Here is a 22,812-nt window from a genome sequence, read left to right on the forward strand (position 1 = left end):
ACTGTGGGGGGGGATGGAATCTATGGGACTGTCAGCAAACCCTTCTTGGGACAGATTGTCAGTGGTCTGATTGTCAGCCCCACTTTCCACACGCACAAACACTCCCTGGGGTCAACATGTGGGGTGACAGACGCGGAGCGGAGGGGCCCAGGGTGCTGTAGCAGCCTGCAGTTGATTTAGATTTTTGAACATGGGCCAAAATTCCTGAAGGAACACAGTGAGAGCAGGGGCGCAACCATAAAAAAAAAACTAGGGTATAAAAAAAAAAAAGAGGGAAAAAAGAGTGGTGAATATGAATTGCGTGGTGCTTGCTTGCTTGCATGTGTGCGTGCGTGTGGCGTGCGAGCAGACGTGCTGGTGTTGCTATGGTGAAACTGGATCATGGAATGGGGGAACGGGAGAACTCCTAATGGGAACTTTAGGGGTGCAGTGTGTGCATGGAGGTACAAAAAAATATCCTAGAGTTATGTGTGTGTTGAATAGTGTGGAACACGAGATATCACGCGAAAGGATGAGTGTGCGAGCGGAGCTAGGACACTGAAAATAGAAGAAAAAACAAGGTCATAAAACAGGTTAGGGTGCCATTTAAGGGCTCGGTGTCAGCTGAGGATATAGATGCATGTGTAGACGTGTGAAAAAGAAGCGCAATGAAACACAGAAGCAAACATTCAGGTTGTTATTTCATACCGTAAGGCTGAAACAGTGGCACTAGATTTTCATTCACACATTGATTGAATCTGGGGGATAATCTCTTCAATACTTATTAGCATCTTGAAGGAGAGCTTGAAGTTATAACAGGGCAGAGGCACACTTACAGGGTCAAAAAGAAAATCCATGTATTCATAGTGAAGTACTGATGCCTTACCTCTTTGTTACGTTATAATAACAAGAGGGAGGTGGAGGATCTGCTGGCGATAGAGCTACAGCTCCCTCCTGCCGTCCATATGCTCTTCACCTTCATCACCTTTCCCTAAGGCTAAGCAAACACTGCTCCCTGCCATCCATCCATGTAAGGCCCACAAGCAATTAGTTAGAGAACCTACAAAACTCCTCCTCCTGAAAAAGAGTCACCCACAGCAGGGTTATGGCAATTTCCATTTCTGTTGCTCAGCCACAAGAACACTTGCTTTTGTGAAAAAAATTCAGCAGACCTCCCCCCCAAACTCTCAGCAGCTACATTCCAAAACGTGTTTCATGTAAAAATGTCTGTGTTACTACACGACTCACTGCACTGATTTTATTCGGGTTACCAAATTAATTACGATGCACTTGAAGTTTCCTGACTCAGGGCTGCAACTAATGATTATTTTAATCATTAATTCACTAATTGGTGAGTCGTACAATATCCAATTTCTTAAACTCCAAAAGGCTATCTTTAAGTGTTGTTTTGTCAGTTTAAAACTCAAAGATATTCAATTTAAAATAGCATTAAAAACATTAAAGCCACAAATCTCCATATTTCATCTTTTTCTGGCATTTTTGGTTAAAAAACAACAATTATTAAATTATCAAAATAGGCAACAATTATGTTTTTGTTGATTAATCTTTGCAGATCAATTCAGGTTTACAACGCATGTTTAGGGTAAAGGGTGCAAGGGGTAGATCAATTAAACTGAACTTACAGCCTTCTAAAAGTCACCAGGGGTTGCAAAACAGAAGCCAGGTGGAACTTCAAAGTACAAGATTATTTGACATTATATATTTCTTCACAACAATATATATATATATATAAATATATATATAAAACCAGAGTGCACTCACAGTCAGCTCTAATCATCTGCAGAGAAATGTTTTTAGAAGTGAGACAGCAGGAACTGTAAAGTGCCGAAAAGATAACGTGTTGCTCTGCTGCTTGTTAACAGATCGTGCTGCTGACTTCGTTGCTGTTTTAATCCCTTAAGAATCAACCACTTTTTCACTCTGGTCTAATCATCCTCGGGCCAGATCAGTGCCCTTTGTAAAAAATAAATGTATGCATGTTGTGTTTGTGTATGTTTTCCACAGGTTTGTTTCTGTTAAAGAGTGGAGACCCGGGTTTCTCACTGTGCTACAGTCACCTACGTTTGGAAAGACTCCAACCCTATCAAACTTTACAAGTTTAACACCATTAATTTCACAGCAGCAATGTTAAACACGTGGCTCTGTTTTCCTAGACACATTGATAAACCTGAGCCGTATTTGCGGACTGGCGGCTCTCTAACAGACCTCCATGCTGTTGTCAGATGTGGCTGCAGTTATTGCATGTTGCTTCCCTGATGAAAATCATATATACGTCAAGTCTTGACACCCAAGCCCTAACCCCCAACATAAACACAAAATCTTGGAATACTGCTCCTTTAAATTTGTGGTTAAATTCTCTTTATGTACCTTAGTGTTGGTTTTAGCTCAGCCTGGACTTGCAGTGATCCTTTAGCCCCTGGCTGAGTGTTCAAATAGGAACCGGCTCTGTGAGTAAGTTTCACACAGGGACCCTTTTTTTTCCCTTTCTCTTTATCAGCACCTTCTATTTATAGTTCCTTTGCTGCAGCGGCGCAGCTTAGTACAGTATGTTCCATAAAACACAGGCCTCTCCTGACCACATCCCCGGGCAGGCTCCTGCAGTCGTCTCCCACTTCTGTATGCATGAGCGTATGGAGAGTGCTGGAGTTATGTAGACAGGAGGAGACGCAGCCAATGACAAACATACACATACATGGACTCACAGAGCCTTGGGCCTACACTCACAGGGAAGCACAGACAGTGATAAACAGGGACACAGAAGAAGACAACACAAGGACACACCAACACATTTAAGGTTACAAACAGACACAAAAGGACACACAAATAGAGTCACAATATAGCACACAAATGTAGTGGATGATTAACAAAGGGATATAAAGACTGGGATTAACAAAGGAACTCATGAAGAACTCAGTTAATAAACAATTATGTATAACATTAAAGGGAATTTAGAGTATCACAAATTAGTGTTTAAAAGTTAAACACACAACAGCTCATTTTTCTACCACTAGGGGTCTGTTTTCAAAACAATAAGAAAAAGCTGAATTTGGTTGGTCCATCGTTCAGAGGGCATTTACTTGATAACTTCAGATCCAGACTTCCAATGACTAAAATCCTGTATCCGATTAAAATAGCGAATAAAGGGGTTATCGGGCTTTATCGGTTTAAAAGTGCAGCACAAAAATGTTGCCCAAAACTGTCTGTTTCTGCTATAGTAAAATGTATGTATTTGAGTATTAGAGGGTTATTTGGTCAAATAAAGGCCCTGATAGACATTGGCAAAATAATGATTCACTTCATAGGAAGGATTATCAGAAGATTTTCAGAAAATAAAGATATCCGTTGTCCAAAGCAGCTCTACTTTACAACCTACTCCTCGTGCATTTTAAAAGAATAATTTAGTTTCACTGCCCACAGTCGTTAAACCGAAACTATCTCTATGCCCAGAGAAATCACTCCGGGTACTGATAGAGGCAGGAGCTCACCTCAATGCTGTCTCTAGAGTACGACAGAACAAGACTTTCCTCAGTTTTTCAGCCTGAAGGCAAACTTTTGAAAGTTCACACAGAGCTGTGTGATGTTATAGGAAAAGCCAAATGTATATTCTATCAGGTTGAGCCTTCGTACAAGGATAAGGTGGTAAGATCACAGGAACATTACAGACATGGCATTTGATGGATAGGAATTCAGCAGCCTTGCTTGGACTGGTAGTTTGAAAAGAGGTCAAAGGTCTAGGCTGAGACTGTGTGTTGACTGAGAACACTGTAGGTGTACATGCTCGAAATGTTCAGCTATTTCCCCCTTGTTTCCAAAAAGACAACATTCAGACTTTGCTTTTGTACATGGCTAATGAAAATGAAATGAAAATAATATTGCCTTTGACATGCAGCCGTAAAAATGGTATTTTTTTAAACTTTTCATCGTGAGAAAACAGCCCCCCTCTTTCATTCCTTCAAGCATCTTGAAAAACTGTTAGATGCACAAACCCAAAGAGTGTTTCTTTCGAGAATAATTTGGGGATCTCTCAAATAAAATGCCACATTGGGAACAATGTGTTTTTCTGAATATCCAAACCTAATATACTGTTTACATGAACCATATCAAAATCTGAATAAAAGAGCCAAATACTGCACAAAGTTTAAAATGGCACACATCAAACAACAACAGAAAAACAAAGCAACAGTAAGGGAGGAGAAGCGGAGAGAGCATTAAAGTGAGAAAAATAAACCAAAGTAAGCTCAGTCATGTGGGATTAATATGTTAATATGAGTTTGGCCTGATCTAATATTATTAATGACATCACTCATGCTGTCAAACTTAATGTTGAAGTTAATAAAAAGGGAGGTGTAATCTATATGATCTATAAAGTCTACAAGACCTCTGCCCACAGCGGCGGGGGGGAAATGTCCCACTATGGCTCTAACTCGTCATGGCGCGTTGAAACAGGCCCGACAGCTTTTAGAACTGCATCTTTAATGAGAGGGTGCAGAACGTGGCTCACTGATCTGGAACTCATCCAAATACATTAGAAAAAGGTGGGCTGATACATTCTTGAGTCTACTCCCTCTGTACCTGCTGCCAGGAGTCTGAGAACACATTCATTTTAAATGTACTTTACACGTTTGTACACGCATTCACCTGTCTGCATGGGGAGGGGTCTTCATCTTAAATCCAAAACTTTCTGTTAAACAAAGCGTTTCTTCCCGTGTGTCTCTTTGAAAAGACACAAGGGACGTGTTTTTGTATTACAAGTTTCAAGAGACACAGGAGTCTTCTACACATTTTATCAAATGCTTTGTTTAACTATGCAAATTATTTTCAATCTTACCAAATATTTTCTAATTTGCATATCATTCTTTTTATGGCTCCATCAATCAGGAAATAGTTTCAACAGTTATAAAACAATAAATATGCCATGTTTTTAGGAACAAATAATCCATAAATCAGGAAATGAAATATATGCGAGCAAAAAACTGTATAAACGATCAGAATATAGATAGAAATGAAGGACGAAAGTGTTGGTTATGCTGCTAAAGTTGATTTACTTTATATCAAAAAAGAAAAACAGCCTTTCTGAATGCAAATGTTTCATTTTACAGAAGAGGCATTATGTAATACAAACATTTGGTGAATTTCTCTAGCCTTAACAACAGCATGTTATGAAAGCAAAAAGGCCCAAACTGAAAAATAAATATGAATGTTTCTGCCTGTAGGGTCTTTATGGTGCATATGTAAAGAGATTGAACCCATTCTTCTTCCAAATGCCGGCATAAAACTCAAAGCAGACTGAAGTGTCATAGTGAGACTAACGGTTGGGAGCACGTGGAGAGCTACAGTCAGATTGTCCAGTGTCTGCAGCCGGCCAGCGTTCCTAACCCCAGGCGCTTTTATGCGCTCGCCTCCTCTCCACCTTTATTGGAGTCCTCTAAAGTTCACTTCAATTGTGTGGCGAAGGAGTAGGAGGACTGGAATAGTTGTGGCCGGACAACAAAAGTGCTGGAATGCCCTTCTCTAGCTTGTAAATGCTGCCCACCACTCTGCCTTCATTTCTGCCCTCTTCTCCTCCTCTGATGTTTTTGTTCATTGTGTTTCTTCTCTACTTTTGTCTGTGTCTTTGCGCCCCTAGCGATGGCAGTGTGTTCTTCATTATGTTTACTGTATCCAGGGCTTTGTAGCCTTGTTTACAGCAATTTGGACATAGCACTACACATGCTGGATATAGAAAAAAGAGCTTTTGTTTGACATCTCAGAGAAGTGCCCATAGCCACAAAGAGAACCTTTCTTGATCAAGAGAGAGAGCTTTGAAATGAACACCGACCCTTTGCACCTGCAGCTATGGGTTGATATTATCGCTGCCAGGGCGCACACTATCAGATCCTACTCAACGCAGATACATATACCTTACCATATGCAGTCATAAACACCCAGTATAGTACCACATGAGCAAGCATATTCTCACATGCCCTCCCTCAGAGCGCGTCCTACTTTACCTCGGAGCTAGATATACTGTACTGTGCAGAGCCACTTATTTGCGCTGATGTTTCACTCATTAAACTTGTAAACCGGCAGACGCTCAGTTCGCCTGTCCTTAGCGAGAGGGTGAAAGACCCTGTGAGGTCTTAGTTTGAGCCATACATGGTGTCTTTACCCATAATCCTAAACAGCTGAGCCCTGATAGGGTGAGACAGAGCAAACACAGCCAGGGCACAGACAAGAAAAGAAGTGTGTGAGTACTTTGAACCTGTGTTCCCTTTCCATGTGAATGCAGCAGTGGCAGACTGGACTGTATGTGACATATATAATATGGCGGGCCCAACTGTCTGCGCAGGAACTTGTGTTCATATCACTCCCTGGTGCACCTGTTCTACGCCTCAACTGAAAGCGCCTTGGGGAGAGACAGGGGGAGTAGACACCAAGAGGGAAAACATGTAATGCAAGAATGTGGCCCCTTTAACGGCAGCAGCTTCTACATGACACACAGTGCACAGTGCACACAGTGTACTGCTCTCCGTCCTCACACCAGCGTGAGCCACTGATGTGTGACCGGATTTATGCATTAAGCATTAAACCTTGCAGATAGTAAGAGGGATTCATCAGGCTGGCTCACATGACGACTCACTGTATCCAGGGTTATCAGCACTTTAGGTTTTCCAGAAACCTTCCTTCAATGCCTTGCTTGTTTTGCGTTTAATTGCAAATGGATTCATTGATTCTTTTCATCTGGAAATCAATGTTTAATAAGCCGGAGAATGAGGTGTCAGAATTTACTTTTCAAAAAAGATGTGGTGGCCGTTAGATGAAAGCACTAGCCCGCTACAGTCTTTTAGTATTTATGGTAATCACACTCAAAACAAAGACACGCTGTCCTCACCAAAAACTTTGTTCAAATACGACAACAAAGCATCCGGCCGGGACAGCGGAGCCGCTATTCACATCCTGTCCATCACCCAGAGTGAGCGCGGGTTTCTTTCACCCTTCATCGCGATCATTACATTTTTTGGAGAGAGAACATTTTTGAATTTGGAAATTTCAAAATGTATGTTTAATTCATTTATGCGTGTTCATTTTATCATGACAGGCAGAGTATGGGCTGCCAGAAATGGACTGAAATGAAATCGTGCCTTAGTGTTTAACAGAGTCTCCGCCTGATTGATGATTTGTTTATCATTGTATTTGATTTGAAAATGCAATAACAAAACTGTTTGTTGCTTTTGTTTACCAAGGTCTAATCCTTTCTTTCCCACAGTCCTTGACTGCACCTAGGGAACCCTCATATAAATATTGTTTGTAACGGTCAACACACAGAAAAAAATGTTTTCCTTCCGATAGGGGCAACAGATTATGAACCGCATAGGGGTTGTTTTTGGAGGGCAATGATAAAAGACATTTTGTTGTAAAGTACTTGTTGAACTCACGCCCTGGCAGATGAATAGTGACTGATTATCTGGTTGCACTTGAAAATCATAGATGACACAACAGCTTAAGGAAAACTATTTTTAATATATTAAATACAAATTGAATGGATTTTGATTAAAATTGGATTGAACCATCATTTTGATTGTGGGTTAATTGTTTTTTCTTTTGGTTGCTTGATTTTCAAATCTATAAACGAAAGAAAATTGAGAAAAATGCACTTCAAATGTCTTGAAATCCAAAGTATATATATTTGTTCTTTAAAAGCTTAGTAGTCGGAAGTTGGAATAGACTTATTATAATATAGGGCTTTAGATAACAATTATTCCAACCTTATATTACAGCTGCACATTATATTTCAATACATTGCTGGATCTGTAAAACATCAGAAAACTCCTCATCCAATTACTTTAAGCCCGAGGTCAAATCATATAATCTCTTTTTCTGTCCAAAACTAAAAATATATTCAATTTAATATAAAAAAAACAAAAGACAGGCAATGCATTCTCGCTTCTGATAAAATGGAACAGTCAAATGTTATGTTGTTGTTTTTGAAGTATGAGTTTAACAATGATCAATGCAGGTTAATTAATCTGTCAGTCTGACATTTATAATTCATTTATTGTAGAAAACATGTATATCCTTAGACCGCCAAATTAAAATCATACTGACTGCTGTCAGAACACAAAAGCAATAAATATAAATATACAAGAAGATAGGAACACAAGCCCTCACACGTCTTCTCACAGGGAGTCACACACAGGTGTAGATGGGAATAATTTAAATGCATGACCTTGACAGTCACCTTAATGTTCTCTGCAGGCGCCGGCCGTGACACTTCACCATGATGTGATTACCAGCGAAGTCCTGAACACAGCGGCTTAATTTAAAATGTTTCATTACCATCTATATCACATGCCCCATCATGCCCTGCAATAACAAATGGAGCGTTATTCGATCCCCTTAGACCTCGGGAAAGTGTTACTGCCATCAAAGGTTTAGAGCGCTGCAGCTGGAGCAGGCAGCGTCTTTAATTTACAATAACGACCAAAGATAAGGATCCATATAAACATCCTGCTATCTGGATTCAATGTGTATAGCAAGCAGGAAAACAAACTGTATTTTGTCTACAGAAACTGAAAAATGTTCCTGTCCAAAGAGCTGTCCCTGCTGTGTCAGGAAACAGGAGCTCTTGGCGAAAATGGGCAACTTAGAACAATGCGTCCAGTCTGGTTTGCAACAAGAAGTCATTCATTGTTAATCTGAAGCTGGAGAGCGTTTGATACAATCATATCTGTTTCACACCACGATATCCTGTTGGATGTCTGACAGGAGCAGTGGCACCTGGAACTTGGACATGTTTCATATCGCTGAGCTGTGGTCACAGGAGCCGAAGTCACAGGGTTCAGAGACTCAGACTGCAGATTGCTTCATTTTTTTTCAGTCTTTGGTGCAAACATTTCAGCTGTCATCACGCCAAACACTGTAATTGATATGTCAATCTTGCCTTAACTGTCCTTTTGACAGTCTGAAAGTCACCAGAATCTCACAGCATGACATTTACTTTAAAGGAAAGCAACTTGTTGTGAGTACCGTGACTCGGGCATGGATTTCTGATTTCGAAGGTTGAACACGTCAATCTTTTAAACTGGCTTAAAGGTTCCTGCGTGGAGTTATACGGCCGGACGGATACATCGACACGGATGATATTATCAACTGAGAACAGATATATCTCTGTTGGTGTGTCGTGCTGTCAAAAAAAAAGACATTTCAGAAGAGACACTCAGATGATGTGCCCAGCAATGAAACATGTCCATTTCGTTTTAACCAAATGATTCAATTTGAAATATTCTGTTAATTGAATCTTTATTTTTGTATTTTAATTGAACTAATGAAACCTTTTCGAGGGGTTGGTGAGATGAATGCATATTTGCAATCCTGAGGGGTCTATAATTGAAAACCAGCCGAACGTGATTTAAAAAAAAGCAATTAACAGAAAAGCTAAGCAGCTCCTGAAGGCGGAACAACTTGAGTTTTTGCAACATGATAAAAGATTTAGGCTTTAGCCTCTCACTCAAATTTGTTAAATCAAAACACAACTCTGAAAGCTAGGCAATCGTTACCATGACTATTATACAAATCCACCATTCCATTTGACTTTCGATTTTAAGCTCCTTTTTTATCATTCTTAGCATGTGAAGACCAACAATTCGTATGATTGTTTTCTCTAATATGATAAACTACACGGCATTAAATGTGATATATGACTAAATGGATTTTAAATCCTGATTAAAACATTGCTAATTTGAGCAGATTTGTTCCACATAGAAAACAAAGATTGTAAGTTTAAATTAACAATACCAGAGCAGAGATGGGTGTATGTCAGTGTCAGATGAGATAATACATAATCATGTTCTTTTGGGAATGTAACAAACCAAGCCCAAATGGAAACATTTTAATAATCTATTTAAAATGTTATAACAACAACAACAACGTTTTTCATTAGTTAATTAAGAAAATACTGTAGGCTACACAAAAACAGAAAAGCACCTAGATGGCAGATATCTATTTGGCAAATAGCTTGAGTTTGTTCAACAGCAAAATGCCACCTGTAAGCAGGGACCGTGAGGATAAAAACGCACTGGTAGAAGCGTGACACTGCTTTTAAATTTGGCCTTAACCAATATTAACACAAACACTGTTGACACTGTTTTCAGCTGCGTCGAGTGGAGGCAAAACCACTTCCTTTCATTGAATGAGAGAACTGTCCAAGAAGGCTTGCTTGCTTTTGTGACATTAAAAACTCTTTAGCAACATCGAACTCAGCGTCAATTATAGTCGATTGTGACAGATCGAGAATATGCTTCACAGCTGGTAGGAGGGGCATCAATGACCGCTAGGGGGGACACGGCCCTCGAATGCCCCCCCTTAGCGCCGGCACTGCGCCGCCCACTCTATCTCTAAGAAAATATAACCATATTGCGGAAAGCATTTTCCGTACAGAACTAAATGCCGAATCCTTCAGGGATTCCCAAAGTGTGTTGCGCGCGCACCCCTGCCACCAGGGGGTGAGCAAGATGAAACATGTAATGGTGGTCTGGTATAAAAATATTACACAGTTTTGTTTTTTAAGTGGGATTTTTCCATAGGCTACAATAAAAAACAGTAACAATAAGCATTTCCTTTGTAATCCCTTTTATTTTAAATAAAAAAACTAGAATTTATTAGTTTTTGATAGAAACGTAGAAGAAGACAGCCGCTGGAACGTCTCATGACAAAGTTATTTTTAAGGCGATAAAACAAAGCTTTGTCGCGTTTTTTTTTGCATTTTTTTTTGCGCCGCAAAAAAGGTTTGGGAACCGCTGCTCTACACCATGTCCCAGTTGATCTAAGACGCAGGTGAAGCCACCAATCACAGTATAAACACAGCCTCACACAGACAAACTAATTCAAACAGGTTTTAGCTTGAGAGATCACTCAGATATTGTTTCCGCTGTTCCTGGAAATGTCATTTAGCAGCATGCTTGGTAATTGTCTTTCTGAATGAATCCCTGGATTAGTAAAACATAAACGATATTCTGTCTAGACATCTGAGAGACTCAAGGCAAGTTATTAAGTTAGTTTATTGATCAACGAGAAAAAATGCTTATTCAAATGCCACTAACAGAGAAGGGCCGCGCATTAATATAGCGACAGCTTGCACGCACATCCGTCTGACTGTAATGCTTTCACTTTTAAGACTCTGTGTATTTGCTTGTGTGATTGTTTGTACATATTTGTCCGTTTGATGAATGTGTGTGCTTGTTTGTGTTTACGCCTGTGAATGCGTGTCCAGGTGGGGTTTGTGTGTTTGTCTGTGTGTGTGTGTGTGTGTGTGTGTGTGTGTGTGTGTGTGTGTGTGTGTGTGTGTGTGTGTGTGTGTGTGTGTGTGTGTGTGTGTGTGTGTGTGTGTGTGTGTGTGTCAGAGCGAGAAAGCGATTCCGCTGATGGGCATGACAGATGGGAAGGGAGTGGTTAAGCTTGTTCTCTGGGCCACCTGAGAAGCAGCGTGTGTGTGCCGGCGCAGCGTCCATGCTCACCTCTCATCAGTCTGACAGAAGCCACTTTGTTTTGATTCATGTACTAGCCTCTCAAATAGGTCGGCTGATTGCTGATGGGAAGTTTCCCCCCACTGCACATCAGAAAAGTGAGTGTACTATAACTGGAGTGGATGGATTTTGTTGTTTTAAGTGCAAAACATTCATATTTAACCTTTGTGTCACTTTGACTAGTTAAAACTTATGTTTTATGTATGTACGTGTTATGAGTAGTTGCAGGTCGCAGAGCAACCAATGTGCACACCTCGGAAATCACACTGACATGTGGTGCAAACCTGAGTCTTAAACAAGTTGATCTAACTTCCTGTAGGAAATGTACAAAAACATCTGGGTGACACCAGACGCCATGCTAAATGTCTAAGAACATCACCCCTGCTCATTTAGTCACTTGTTTATTCACGCATGTGTGTAGCCCTATGTAACTTGTTACCACATGCCAAAATTAAACTCTGCCAGTGTTGCATGACGCCAAATCATCAAAGCCCCACTCATTCTAACATTAGAAGTGCTTTCGTGTTTTAACAACACAAACAAACAAGTTTTGTTGATTGTGGCAGACAAGAGTTTCTGTTGTCAGGATTATTCAGGATTATCAGCTTCTGAATCCAGACTTTTCACATGTGTAACAAGTCCTCAATAAAATAAAGGTAATAAAAAACCAGGAGGCTACACCTTTTCTTTAATGTGTCAGCTGTTATGTCAGAGCATCTGATATATATTGTATCATCATTTTAAATGCCTTTCATCTCAATTTGAGGTGCAGATTATGGATATTAATTAGTCATAACTGTCACAAAAACTGCTACTGCCTTCTCAAATAAGAAAAGGTGTCTACAAATCTAACTTCAATGCTTGGGTGACATTAAAACTATTCTCATACTGAATTAAGTTAAGTATTGAGAACCCCCACCTTCACAGGGACTGCTGGACATCTGCCTATTCAGCGTTGGGCCTTGAGTGCAGATAAAAGCCATGAAATGGCAACATGAAGAGGATCATAAGTCAACATAAGCACTGCTGTCAAGCAAAGGTGTGGGATGTCACTGTGGAACGGCAGGCCAGCCTCAAGACTGTGGCGATGCTGAAGGGGAAAAGTGCAAGTTCATCACTGTGCAAGGTAACGCTCCTCAGGAGGAGTGCTGACTGCTGCAGCCGGGATCTGTGAACTGTGCAGCGCCACACTGGCCGACAGCCAGCAGATGTAAAGAAAAACTGGCCCCAAAAAATCTGTTGCAGAACCCAGCTAATTCCAGTGTGTCCATTTACTGCCCTGTCAGCCCGAGTGACTCTTCAGATGCAAACATGTGTATCCCTGCTGCACAGAGGTGACGGAGGTTCCAGACAAGACAACATACATATTGTTATTCAAGAGAACATTCAAAGTGAGATGTGTTTGATTTTCCAAAAGGGTTTGTGATTGAAACTAAGAATCACTGGGTATGACAAAATGCAAAGTCTCTGACATGCAAATTTGAGTTGTAAATGAAGGCTGGCACAATATGTCCCTCTGATGCTGCTCAGGTGGCAGACACAGAAATCCGGGCTCTTACATCTCATCAGTGAAGACGAGGGAAAGCTCCCAGAATGGAGAGCTGAAGCCTTTGGGTTATTGGGTTGGATCATTTTCCAATCTACAGGCAAAAAGCAGGGGATACTGATCAACATGTGAGTGAGCTGAACATATGTGCTGTACAGCTCAGATGTGCTATACATACAGGATCTGATATCTGCACCTGTGGTAATGAGACACTGTTTTCCAGCATGGAAAAATAAAACCAGCCCCACCTCCCCTCCAGTCCTTTGACTCTGAGACACGAACAAGGTATCAACGTGACATGCACCTACAGATCCGATTGATGTAGGTTCACAGTTAATGAAGAATGTGCTGAAACGGGAATATTGAGTGACTTGGTGGCAAACATGGCAACCTCCAGAGATGTGCTCAGAGCTGTGAAAACATGTCTTACCTTGGTGGTCAGTCGTCTTTACTTTGCCGTTGTTTCTTTACATTTCATCCCAGCCTTCATCCCAACGTAGCTCTCAGGGAACTCTGTAATCAGATCAGACAGACAATCTGTGATTCCTCGATATCTTTGCCAACAAAACACAAAAATCCAGCGGGAGGAAAATTGCTTACAGCAAGATACTGCTAGCCAAATCCTACAGATAGACACAGCTCTGCACAAGGAAATCCACATGGCCACTGATGCATGCATGTACTGCCAAGTCAGGGATGACATGGGAGGAGTCCCAGAGTTCACCAGAGGAAAATCCCCGAAGGAGGTGCAAGGTTTTCTTGTATATGCAAACCGATGTTAGATTTTCATGTGACCAGCTTACCACTAAAAGGCTTAGTAGTGTAATCCTTTAGCCAAATGAAGTGTCTAACGTAAGGCTTAGGCTGGCCAACAGGATTCAAAGGGAGTTTATAGTAGGAACCTTGCTGGACTTTTAAAAAGGCCAGGAGAGCACAGAACAGGAATTCAATGACGGAAATAGATCTCTGCTGTTTATGGTGCAGGTATTAATCATCTCTGGCTACTTTACTCTTCATGTTATAAGGTCTATTATAAACACCTGGGCGTTTTCTTCAATGAAAGGAAGGCTTCAGGCGTTATTAACAAGCAGGCAGGTTGAGCACCTAAACTTGAACTGAAGACGTCATAATCCTGGCAGCCAATGTGAATAATTAGAAATCACACCTCAATACACAACTTCAAGGTTAAGATGAGCAATGCCCTGGTGAATGTGAGAGGTATCAGAACTGACTGTTAGGCAGACTGTTCCTGAGGAAGAGTGCACATGCTTGGCATACCTGTGCAGAAACCTTAACTCAAAACTGCACAACAACTTTAGTCTGGCCTTGATGTATGACTATTGAAGTAAATGAGATTACATCGCGCATCGCATTCAATCATCTCGTCCTGAACAGGATCTAATCTGCCTATTTGCATTGGTTTTAAATAAAGCCACTGGCAGAGGCAAATTCAATAAGGCTTCACATCTGTTTTCACACACAAACATCTTCCCACAGTCAAATAAACAGCAGCCCACACACAATGTAAAATCAATTCAATAAACAGAATGAAAACATATTAAGGATTCAACTAAAAATATCTTTACTTTTTCATTGTTTTGATTTGTTAATGATCTTCACGCTAAATGAAGATTATTAACTGTGTGAAAGACACAAAGATCCAACCAACAGTCAAAACGTATTCTGGAAATACATTGATACAAATGTCCAAAACTTTCCAATAACTCCATGAATGTCTGCTGGCTCTCTATGTTCCCTAATCAAAAAGCTGCTTTAAGTCACACAAAACTTTCCACTCAATCTCTGCCATCACATTATTATTAGGAAATAATCTCTAAGTGACTCCTTATCTAGATATGTGTGTATTGTGGGAAGTCAAGAACTCTTGGCATAGGTAAAGAAAAGAGGTCAACACCACAAAAAATTATTCAGCTTCTGTCATTCAATAATTTCTTTACTTTCAGCTCCGATTGACACACCATTGATACAAACACAATGACGTCATAATAACGTTGTGTGTACTTGGCACACTAGATTTTCCCAGGTGGAATTACTATCCGATGACATTCAGCCAAGTAGCACAACGACATTCTCACCTTTCCACCCAACTTGGCATGTGGCTCACATAGCGCCACTCGTATCTTACATAAGAAGATCATAAAATGATATTCTTGGATGCACAAAAACCTTTGTTGGCGGCATCATCAACAGAAGGCATAAACTTGATGCCTTTTTTTTTTGAGTATCAGATTTGTCTTAACTGTTGCTGTCTTACAAATCACAAGTCCATACAGAGAAGCTCTCTCTAGGTGTAGTCTGTTCTGAGGGCAAATAATGCATCTAAATATTGAAATACCGCAAATATTGTATATCAAAAAGGACCGCTTAATCGTGATCATGTCTAAAATACATGGTGCCTCACATTTTGGAAGGCAGTGAATGCATCTAATTCTCCGGCTAATCCATATGCTAAGCCAGCTCTCAGCCCCGTGGGGAGAGATAAATATGCATCGGCACAGGCGGGACAGATAAGAGGGCCAGCTGCTTGGAGTCAGGGTTAAACCTGACAGCACTCAAGCTCATATACAGAATATACTGTTTATATTAACCACAGAGGGAGATACAAGCTAGTACTGTCCGTAGAGGACGAACGGCAATGACTCCAAACTGTTTATAAGCCAATTGTAAAGCAACTTCTGCAATGTGTCCTCATATTGAGCAACAAGGCTTCGCATTGAGTGGAGCAGGGACCCCTGAAATAAGTCAGACCTTTATCACTTGATCATCTTAAAGTCAATGCTTATTTGAATTTTTTTAGATTCACACAAGCTGACAAGATCTTGATGTTTCTGAAAGTCTGAAGCGTTAACATGTCTTGACAGACAGCGGTTGCTTACGGCTGGCTCAATTAGATGACTAAATGTCTTCAGACCAAAAACAAGTCCATCTTAAGCTCAGCAATGTTCATGTGCGGTCATAGAGCTGTCGTAGATTGTGTATGGCAGTACTTTAGCCATTCTTCAGGCAATGCATTTACACGTACATTTTAGGGTTCAAATCTTGCTAAACATTGTCCTGCTGAGCAAAACGTGGAAGTATTATAAAACAGTGTTTGCCACAGATCTAATTTTCTGCAATATTACACAATCCAATTCAAAAACCACATTGCTTTTAGGCGTGGGACCCCTTGTGATGCTAACTTCCAGGTCAGCCAACAACATACATCATCACTGCACCACTCTATTGCAGACTCAATTATTGACGACTGAAAGTCACTGTGACTTTCAGATAAAACGGATGGAACAAAGAAACAAAGACTGATGGATACTCGGATAGACCTTTCACTCTGGTCGATAATATAAAGGAGACTGGGTTGTTTTGTCTACAATATAACATTCTTACACATGAGCTGTAGTCTTGTGACATGCTTTAGTGACACGCAGGAAGCCACAAAGAAGAAAGAATATGTTTAATTCTTTCATTCAAACCATGAACATGACCACATTCTGAACATAACAAAAGGGGAAAACCGGACTCCTTTTATCCTGGGTATGTAATGGATTACTATGTTCGCCTGTCTACAAGTGCAATGATTGCTTACTGTAAATTGTTTTAAATTATACGTTTTTGATATGTGCTTTTGGTCCAATTCTTGGAGAAAAAAAACAACAACATTAGCAATGGGTCTGCGGAGAGACCATAGAGACTTGCTGGCCTAGCTGCATTAAGACTACAAACTACTGATTATACTGACATTTTTCTGAAAGAATAGCCAACATTTTTTCAAAATAAGTTACGTTCTAACTTTCCAAGAGATGGATCATACCATTTGTATAAATCTTAAGTTGATGCGTTGAGTACATACATATTTAGAGTTAGGATATAGTTAGCTTAGCTTAGCAAAAGACGGGAAGCAAGCAGAACTATTTAAATTTCTGGGGTTAGACTTTATGCTAAGCTAGGATAACCATACCTCAAACCCTACATTTAACACAAAAAAAACTGAAATGTTCTTAATCTTCTCATGATTTTCCCTTTTAAAAATAAGGAAATCAAGAAAAATGTTGACATTCTATTAAAGAGACTTTAGTATTACGGGTTATAGGCTTACAAGTTTCCTGCCATCCACTAGCATTGATAATGTGTTTTCCAAAATAAGAGAAAGCACTTCAGACCTTTACATGACAGAACATTTGGCAGGGGACATAATCATTTGCCCAGCGGCAAACCATAACAATGTCACAACATGACAAGCCCTAAAGGACAGTCTTCAAAACACAGCAGTGACAGAACATCTTTCCCATAGACGTTTTAAGACAGAGCAGTGACTGCAAAACTGAACAAAGGAATGCTTATTACCAGCATCGTTCAAAACATTCTTGACCAAGCTGCAAAAAACGGTGAGATTTATGGTCTATTGGCAGAACCATGTTTCATTTTTAAAGGAGAAAAGAATCCAAGGACAAGATGACTAACAGCTGAATTCACAGCCAACGCTTTTCTTTTTTGAAAGGCTCAAATCGAGATTGTAAACTCCTCCGTTGGTGTTTTTACTGCAGAATCTTTTCAACCTGTCACATTATTGTGTATATTATTTTCAATAAGTCTTAATAAGAAAGGTTGTCTCATATTCAGGCCGATGTGGTATTTATATAAGCCTCATCAGCTCTTAAATGATCCACTTGAGCTCGAGAGACAGCATATTTTCTGTAAATACCTGCTCATTCGATCAGGCCAAGAATAAGAAGACTTCACCCTCTATGTTTGCCTGCAGAGCTGATTTACACATAATGAACTACTTTCCTTCTCTCTTACTCCAGTGTGTCTAACTTATCCGTTAGCCAGTCCTGCTTATCAAAATGTTGTAGGCAGACTGTGAAGCTTAATCTTCAAAATAAAAAAAAAACATATCTCTTGTTGGATGACAGCATCTACAAACACTAGAGTGCAACCGTTCTTAATCGTTTTAGACACATCTGACGTTTGGGACAGAGCTGTTTGTCCAAGGCTTAGTTTGATAAACAACATCAAGCCCTTCTATTTTACAATGACAAGGGGCCATGTGTTGAGGAAAAAAGTGCTTTTCAAGTGCTTTCGTAGCGATCCGTCACACCTTTAGTTCGGTTACAGGATGTTTTTACATGTTTTTTTTGTTTAGCATTTAGTCAAATCTTTCTATTCACTTGATAGAGAGAAATGGATTATCAACTATTATTATTGTCCATTTTGAATCAAAAAGGCACCTAAATATGTTAGTTTCACCTTCTCTATGAGAGTATTTTGTTTATTTTCACTGCGCAGATTAATACTTTGGGTTATGTACTACTGGTCAGACAAACCAAACAATGATCTTGTCACACTGCGCTGAGGGATATTGTCATTTTCACTATTTTCCGACATTTATAGACGGAATAATTCATGGATAACTATAAAATATTAGCCCTTTAAAAAAAAGTATGAATTCACAATAATCCTATCACTTTTTCCCTTATTTAATGATGTTTTTGCTGTGGGGGGTCACTGCTGAACAGGTTCTGGCAGCAGTCTGTTTCTGACAGTTGCTGTCATGCCCTCAGTTTGGACTTTCCTATAAAAGGGGCCAAGTGCTCCTGAAACCAGACAAGGTCTCAAACAGGAAATGTTGCAGGCTCACTGACACCCACCAAACCAGCCACTGAATCACACTGATTCATTAGCATATTATGCAAATCACCCCGAGTTGCTTCAGTGTAAACTACATGTGTGTTCATCTGTGTGTGAGAGCGCTCCTTTCCAAATCAGCGCGCCATTTACCCTGACACATTAGCATCACTCATGTCAGACGGGCGCCCTGCAGGACTCTGCGTTTCCATTTCGGGCGTTCAGCCGATTGCTCCTACGCTGCCTTATAGAGAATACACTTTATTTCCTTTGTTTTGACTTGTTTTGTGTTCCAGATGTATTCCTTTAAATCTCATTCCAAGTATAATCCAATTTATTGTTCCTCCACGGCTGTGTGTGTAGCATAAGTTATTTCCACACACGATTAATCCACTGTGCTTTACTTTTTGAGCAACCTGCTGGTTTGCATAATTTAAGAGCTTAGCTGTTACATGTGGACACACACACACACACACACACACGTAACTGAGCCAATGTGGAGATTGATCGGCTGGGCCGTGTCCAAATTAAAGCCCGTCCTCTGCAGACATGCCAACCATAATAACTCACTCCTCTCTTTGCACTTTTTCTTGGCCAGGGAAAAGGGGGGGGGGGGGGGGGGGGGGGGGGGGGGGGGGACAAATGCACAAGTAAAAGAGTAAGAAAGAGAAAAAGAAAAAGAGGTGCGATTGGATAATGTCTTGACACCCGTCGCAGCAACAGCACTGCCTGGCTCTCAGATGTCTGACCTATTTTCTGCTCTCGCTCTCTCCCTCCTCTCCTTTCTCTCTAATTTCCTTCCTTCCTCTAATCTACAGTAAAGGAGCTCTCCAGCTCAGATTCATTGGAGCTGCAGTGAGCTGTGTATTTCTCTGAAACGCTGGGCCTGAAACACAATACGCAAATACTAACGTGCCCATCCTCATCTACAGTTTGGAACGGCAATAACTGGAACTGGAGAGCGCGCTGAGTCTCATCGGCAACGATTTAAGATTCTCCGTGTGGGCTTTTATGGAGGTATGGAGGTGTGTGTGTGTGTGTGTGTGTGTGTGTGTGTGTGTTGGAGGCAGACACATGTTCTCTATGGGTAAAGCAGTATACGTAATGAGAGGCCTGTGCTCCAACAGAGACAGTTCAATAATCAATGATTCACCCACTGGAAATACACTGGTGCTCATCTCTACTAATAAAATCAGTTCACAGCTGTTGGATGCAAAGACAAAAATATATGCACATTACATTTCTAATGATTTGAAGTGAGATGCATTAAGCCATGCTGATAGGGGAACTTGTGTATAATTAAATGCAGCAATGAGGGGAATTTTCCCCTGGTACCCTTGGTGCATGTTAGCGTTTTCACATGATCTACGGCTCTCTGAATTTGAGCATATGGTGCACAGCAAAATGTTGTTTTTTAAATGTGTTTTTTTTAATATAATTTCTTAATGTTTTCAGCCTCACAAACCGCAATCCATTGGCATCCTTTGTTTTAGGGTTGTGGCAAACATGCATACATTTACTATAAACTTTTAATTAATTTCGGTCCTGGAAGGTTTGGCAGTGAGGTGCAGTTCTCCTTGTTTCTGAGACTGCTTCACAATAAAAGCCACCTCATGTTATGCTAGTTGGATGCTTTTAATGGGAAGCAGGAGGAAATGTTCAGTTTGGATCAGCAGTAACTTAATGCGGCTCAGTGTGGTTGATCTAAATGAGATCACATTACAGTAATGCTGGATTACATGCTGCATCATTTCCTGTGAAGGCAATATGAACCTGGGCAGGAGTGGCACCATGAACAATGAATACTGTAACTGGGGAGTAAACATAGACAACCAGGAACATTGAATGCCAGTTGCTGAATAAAGGTGAAATCAAAGCAAGGGTTGGATTACATAATAAATGTAAGATTTATAAATGTAGAAGCATGCAAGATTAGTTAGCTGCTGTTTGCAAACACACCATCCAAAGGTTGCTCCTCATCTCCAGAAAAAGAGAGCAGCTGTGGTCAACTAGGCTAGAGAGTCAATGGATGGAGGTAAAAGTGTAAAGCAGTGAATCAAAGGAATAAAACCTTATTTTTGCATCCCTTCACTGCAGTACCGTTCTAAAGCATAAATAAAAACGCCTACACCTCCAAACAAACTTTGTGGGAAAGCCCAACATTTACTAAATCTGTGTGAGTGAAGTCAGTGCATGCATCGTACACTGTGACCTCTCTGCTACGTGTACGGCTCCACCCCACCCTTGGTCAAACAGAAGCACAGACCAGCAGCTCTCTATAGATCCATGACACAGACGGAGACAGTTATGTAACACCGTCTTTTACCTGACCTCACCTGCTGTTGCCTATTGACGAGATGTACAACATTTGTAAAAAGGGTGTAGTGACCCTTCTATATCATACAGAATGACATATCAAAGGAAAGTAATGGCCAACTGGAAGCTTGGAAATCATTGTAAAATTTAAATGTATGCTAAGGGAAATGATTAACAGGAAAATGTGTGTATTCAAAGTAAGTAATCCATGTGGGTTACTGTACAGTAATGTACTTGCGCAGTCTGGTTTACATTAGCAGAGCAGACGTGCTCAAAGGAAAGTCTGTGGAAAAACAAGGGGAAGGACTCTGGCAGGCACCGGGTCGCAGGGGGCCAAGGGTCGGCTTCGGTCAGCCAATCCCCAGTGTCAGATAAGGCTCTGCCAACACACTCGTGCACAGCAACACACACAACCACACATATATAGGACCAACAAGGGGAAGCAACACCGTATAGGATGTTCTTTCACATGACAGCCACACACACACAGGCCCACACAGAACACATTAACTCACAGTCAACAACGTGATCCAAGAGCCATCTTGCTTTATGCTAGTTCCTCGCTCTAATCTGTTTATACCTTCCTCTCTCTCTCCCACACAGACACAAATAGAATGTCAGCGTGGTCAGTGTTGCCCGGCTTGGCACAGAGGAGGACTGCAGATGTGAAAGTAAGGAGACCAGCTGGAGCCCGTCCAAACTGGACACAGGTCACGTACGCGATTCCAGGAACACACGCAGCTTTTGGAGCCTCTTCTCAGGGGTCGGACGACTAGTCACCCTGGGACGGCATCCAGTTAAATCTACTAGGAATGCTCCGTGGGCAACTGTTATTATTTTGACTGTTCCTTTTCACACCTATGTGAAATGGCATCTAGCAAAAGGGTTTGTCTTATGGTCTCTTGAAGCTGTCATATGTTGCTATTGTTTACAGCATACATTATCTTCTGCCAGCTGCTCTATAGCTCTCACAGGCATGTTTGATGCAGCTATATTCATACCAAGGAAGTGAAAAAATACAAGCAAACCTGACCTTGTTATAAAAGCTTGATCAAACTCACCAGATTTACAGCCTGGCATGAGCTAATGTTAGCCAAGCTGAAAGATTCCAGTGTAAAGTCACTGAACTGTGGGGTAACTTTGTCAGCTTTATTGATGACTGAGATGAGTACATAGTATTATGTAATAGAGAAAGCCTTAATGAATGTCATGTGGGGTGTTGTGTGTTGTGTGTTGGGGGAGAGAGTGTGTTCTATGGTGATTTGATGTACTGTAAGCTTTCAGTTTTGTTTTCTGTCTGTGTTGTTGTACTCTGTTACCAGACAACACGCGGAGCATATGTTTGGTACAGTAATGGTGCAGGATGCAAGAAAAATATATGTTAAATAACAATATTAACAGGAAATGATGTCTTGTATCAATACATCAAAGTCAAAATAATATTTGTTGTAATTGATGACAAACTTGACCAACAGTTGTTTTGAAACAGGAAGTTGTTTGAGTCAGACAGAACTGTTTGCTGTGAATACTCTCCTCAGTGACATTGTGGCCTGAAAAACGTCAAACAGTTGTCAGGTACAGCATTAAACGCTCACTCCAGACCGTTTAGACAGAGCTGTACAAACATGGATTAAGCTGGGTGAAAAATGAACTGTAAGTGCCTTTGTGTATATCCATACGTACAGTATTGTGCAAACACAGAGCACCTAATGCAACATGTGTTTTTCACAAGCTAGTGATCTGTACCAGCCTGAGGGATAACGTCTTAACTTAAAACAGAACCTGAACCTGTACCTGTGTGTGTGACGC

The 22,812-nt window shown here is 40.7% G+C and overlaps 1 protein-coding gene across 3 annotated transcripts in view; it reads right to left on the reverse strand.

Moving 5' to 3' along the window:
- The window catches only part of thrab (thyroid hormone receptor alpha b), a 134,750-nt gene that overhangs the window by 101,227 nt on the left and 10,711 nt on the right, over window positions 1-22,812 (reverse strand). For 2 of the 3 annotated variants that reach the window (XM_063893547.1, XM_063893543.1), the window contains exon 2: window positions 13,478-13,560. The gene's annotated coding sequence lies outside the window, so the exon portion shown is untranslated. Of the gene's footprint in view, window positions 1-13,477; window positions 13,561-13,647; window positions 13,702-22,812 lie in introns of those variants that run through there. The other variant, XM_063893544.1, reaches the window with a different exon arrangement.

The sequence above is a fragment of the Eleginops maclovinus genome, chromosome 10, assembly GCF_036324505.1.
Source record: "Eleginops maclovinus isolate JMC-PN-2008 ecotype Puerto Natales chromosome 10, JC_Emac_rtc_rv5, whole genome shotgun sequence".
NCBI lineage: Eukaryota > Metazoa > Chordata > Actinopteri > Perciformes > Eleginopidae > Eleginops > Eleginops maclovinus.